This window comes from Erythrolamprus reginae, chromosome 1 (genome assembly GCF_031021105.1).
Source record: "Erythrolamprus reginae isolate rEryReg1 chromosome 1, rEryReg1.hap1, whole genome shotgun sequence".
Classification (NCBI taxonomy): Eukaryota; Metazoa; Chordata; class Lepidosauria; order Squamata; family Dipsadidae; genus Erythrolamprus; species Erythrolamprus reginae.
In genome coordinates, this window is record NC_091950.1 from 410,203,690 (window position 1) to 410,208,651 (window position 4,962).

Consider the following 4,962-nt stretch of genomic DNA (forward strand, 5'->3'; position numbering starts at 1 on the left):
AGGTCCCACAGAGTTGGCCTTCTCCGGGTCCTGTCGACTAAACAAAGGCGTCTGGCGGGACCCAGGGGAAGAGCCTTCTCTGTGGGGGCCCTGACCCTCTGGAACCAGCTCCCCCCTGAGATTAGGATTGCCCCCACCCTCCCTGCCTTTCGAAAACTCCTTAAGACCCACCTCTGCCGTCAGGCATGGGGGAACTAAAACACCTCCCCCTTGCCCATGTTGTTTTGTTGATTGATTGACTGTGTGCCTGTTTTTATATATACTGTTTTTATGAGATTACTGATTTTAAATTGTAATTAGATTGGTGAGCATTGGATTTGGTATTATGTACTGTGATGTTTTTTATTATTGTTGTGAGCCGCCCCGAGTTTGCGGAGAGGGGCGGCATATAAATCCAATAAATCTAATCTAAATCTAATCTATATCGCCAGGCATGGGGGAATCGAGACATTTCCCCCAGGTTTATATAGTTTTATGTATGGTATGTTTGTGTTGTATGTTTTTTAAGGTGATGGGGAAGCCAGATACATTTAATGGCTGCAGTGATTCACGTAAGAATTGTAGCAAGAAAGATCGTGAAATGGGGCAAAAACTCACTGAACAAATGTCTTATTTAATATCAGAAATTTTGGACACCATTGTGCTCGTAAGTCAAGGACTACCTCTATGTATGAAAGCTTAATCAGCCATAAATTCTTTTGATGTTTTTTTTTTAAGGTCCCAGTGTAGTTTTTTGTGTTCGAAGTATGCCTACATTAATTTTTTTAAAAAATACTTGAAAATAACACATGCAAATGCATTGAGTCTCAGCAGAGCTGGGCTGGGAGGTATAAGGCATTAGACTGGAAAATAATAATCATGAAAAACAAGCCACCGAGAAAGACAGCAGCAAAAATGATCTTAAAATGCTCAAAAATGCTTTAGCCCAAGCTATCCAGTCATGTCGTCAAGTCACTAAAATTCAAGTTTGATTTAAAGGAGAGAGGTCTGTGTGTGCCTAGCCATACACACATCGTCTATTTAGTTGCATTTTAAAATTGTGCCCCTTTAAAGGGTGTTTTGGTTAAAACGGCAGATTGATGGGAGTTGATATGGAATGGCATAATAAGTGAACATTTGAGAGAAACTCTAAATAATTTGGGGGCATGTTTCTTAAAAGCTAAGTTGTGTTTTAAGCAAATAGGGCTCCCGACACTTTTATAATGAAAGGGTCATCAATTGCTTTTCACTGATGTGCTTAGAATGTCAGCTGTTTTATATCTAAATCCATTATAAGGTAAATCTCTTGGGGGGATGCTTGGAATGGGTAAGTGAGAAGGGCCTTGGGGAGGGTTACTCCTATTTGTAGCCTTTTACTATGAAATGATTTGGGATCCTCAGTTCTCTGAGTTGCTCCAATGAACAAAATGCCAGAAGAGATGTTTACAAGAAAACAAAAAGTTATGGACATGCCAAATTATGCCCATGTAATATTTTTGTTTTGTGAGCTGCATGGGTTAGAACCGTGATGGCGAATCTTTTTTTTCCTTGGGTGTCAAAAGAGTGTGTGTGTGTATGTGCGAGTGCCCACACCCATAATTCAATGCCTGTGGAGGGTGAAAACAGCCTCCCCCGCCTCCCGGAGGCCCTCTGGAAGCTGGAAATGGCTTGTTTCCCAACTTCTGGTGGGTCCAGTAGGCTCATGTTTTGCCTTTCCCAGGCTCCAAAGGCTTCCCTGGAGCCACCGGAGGGAAAAAGTGCCCTCTCCCTTTTCCGTAGAGGCTCTCTGGAAGCCAAAAATGCCCTCCCAGAGCCTCTGTGTGAGCCAAAAATCATCTAGCCAGCACACACATTCACGTTGGAGCTGAACTAGGGCAACAACTCATGTGCCAGCAGATATGGCTCTGCGTGCCACCTGTGGGACCCGTGCCATAGGTTCGCCATCACTGGGTTAGAAGAAGGCTTTTGGGTACTATTTAGAATAGTGTCCCAAAGGTGCTTTTTTTTTTTTACAAGAGGCAACTGGACTTTCTGTTTTTTCTTTGAAGACATTTCACTTCTCATCCAAGCAGCTTCTTCATCTCTGACTGCATGGTGGGTAGTGGAAGGATTTATACGCCTTGCTGACAGCTGGTCATTTGCATCCTTTTAGTGAGGAGTTTAAAAAGCACCTTTGGGACAGTCATGACCTGGATGATGGAGAATCTTCACAAGCATTCAGAATAGTGGTTATCACCTAAAATCAGGGGTTAAATGCTGCTAGTTTGGCCCAGTTCGAATGTACCAGTAGTGGCTGTTGCCAATGGCTCAAGGAACTGGTAGTGGCAGCCATGCGAGGCTCCAGTCATCTGCCTAGATGACACCATTTTCTTTTCTTTAACACTCTACACATGCACAAAGCTTGATGTGCATACGCAGAGGATGGAAATACGTGTACGGGGCCCACGTGAAATGCAAAGTGTGCAAAATACAGGATGTGTGAAATGCAAAATGTGCCAAAATGCACATTTTGCATTTCTGAACTGCCGAGGGAAGTAAATTTCACTGATGCCATGAATGAATGAATGAATGAATGAATGAATGAATGAATGAATGAATGAATGAATGAATGAATTAATGAATTAATGAATTAATGAATTAATGAATTAATGAATTAATGAATTAATGAATTAATGAATTAATGAATTAATGAATTAATGAATGAGTTCAGAGAAGATCAAAAAAAGATGAGAAGGGCCGGGAGACTAAATCATATGATAACAAGTTAGATTAGATTAGATTTATTGGATTTATATGCCGCCCCTCTCCGCAGACTTGGGGCGGCTCACAACAATGGCAAAAACAGTACATAGTGACAAATCTAATATTTACCAATCTAATTACAGTTTTAGGTTAAAAAATTCATAAAAGCAACCCCAATATATATAAAAAACAAGCACACAATCAATCATACATCAAAACAACATGGGCAAGGGGGAGATGTTTCAATTCCCCATGCCTGACGGCAGAGGTGGGTTTTGAGGAGTTTACGAAAGGCAAGGAGGGTGGGGGCAATCCTAATCTCTGGGGGGAGCTGGTTCCAGAGGGTCAGAGCCACCACAGAGAAGGCTCTTCCCCTGGGTCCCGCCAGACGACATTGTTTAGTCGACGGGACCTGGAGAAGGCCAACTCTGTGGGACCTAACCGGTCACTGGGATTCGTGCGGCAGAATGCGGTCCCAGAGATAATCTGGTCCAGTGCCATGAAGGGCTTTATAGGTCATAACCAACACTTTGAATTGTAACTGGAAACTGATCGGCAACCAATGGAGACTGCGGAGTGTTGGAGTAATATGGGCATACTTAGAGAAGACCATGATTGCTCTTGCAGTTGCATTCTGCACGATCTGAAGTTTCTGAAGTTGTGGGTATGCCCAGTAATGGGCAGCCAAAATTTTAACTACCACATTGTTGGTGTGGCTTATTTTTTGGGTGTGACTTTTATTTTTTATTTTGTTAATAATTTACCCCTTTTTTTGTTTATTTATTTATTTATTTTATTAATTTTTAACAAGTTTAATATACACACAACATAAAACAGTGCATAGTGAAATGTGCCCACCACCCCGATACACACACATACTCCACCACCAATCGGGGGTGTTCCTTATATAATCCACTTTGACCCAAGAGCAATATATCTATTTACATATTATAGAATAATTTTGTGGGTGTGGCTTAATGGTCATGTGACTGGGTAGGAGTGGCTTGCTGGCCATGTGATCAGGGGTGAGTGGCTTGAACGATCATCATCATTCAAGTGAACTGTTAAGTCCTCGACTTACAACCTTACCAGTGTCGTTTGCTGGGGTTACAATTTGCTTCGTTTTCCCCACACTCTCCTTCCTGGGTCACCCCACCACCACCTCAGGCTGGGTAGGTAGGCGAACGGGTGCTGCCACAAACATAAATGCTGCCATCACCGCTTCCACCCACAACTTCTGCTTGCACCTCAGGCAAGAGGTGGCCGCGGGAGGCTGGAGGGGAGCCGGGCAGGAGAGAGGGAAGCACCTCTGTGGGCAGGAAGGAGGAAAGAGGAAAAAAGCAAGGAGCGCAGACACAGCAGCAGCAACAGCAGGGGAAAAAAGGAGAACTGAACCGAGACCAGTAATCCAGGAAGTGACAGCCACCGATCAGCTGGAGCTGCACACTCATCTTCATTTCCACCGGTGGAACTGTGTTCCACCCCGTCCTGCCTGCTGCCCACCCCTGAGTATGCCTAGCCCCATGATGGCGAACCTATGGCATACCTGCCCAAAGTGGCATGCGAAGCCATACCTGTCAGCACATAAGCTGTTGCCCTACCTCAGCTTGCATGTAAGCTCTGGGAGGCCATTTCTGGCCTACGGAGGGCTTTCGGGGGGGGGCGGCATTTTCATTCTCCCCATGTTCCAAGAAAGTCTCTGGAGCCTGGTGAAGGCAAAAAAACAGGCATACGAGGCCCACTGGGAGAGAAAAACAGGCCATTTCTGGCTTCTGGAGGGGCTGAGGGAGCACGGGAGGCCATTTTTGCCCTCCCCAGGCTCCAGGGAAGCCTCTGGTGAGGGTGAAAAACAGACCCACTGAGCCCACCGGAAGTCAGGAAATGGGGAACGGGGGTCATGCACACATGCACCCGAGGCATTGAATTATGGGTGTGGGCATGGATTTGGCACTATCACTGGCCTAGCCTGTCAAAGAGAAGGTTTAGGGAGACCATGATAACCAGTTGAGGGGCTGTCACAGAGAAGAATAGATTGACATTCTCCAAAGCACAAAAGGGCAGGACAAGAAGAAATGAGCGGAAGCTTGTTAAAGAGAGAGCGAGCCTGGAGATAAGGAGAACTTTTCTGAGAACAATTAATCAATGGAACAGCTTACTATTGGTGTTGTGGGTACATCCATCACTTGAGGTTTTCAACAATAAACTGGACAACCATTTCACTGGGATGGTATAAGGCTCCTG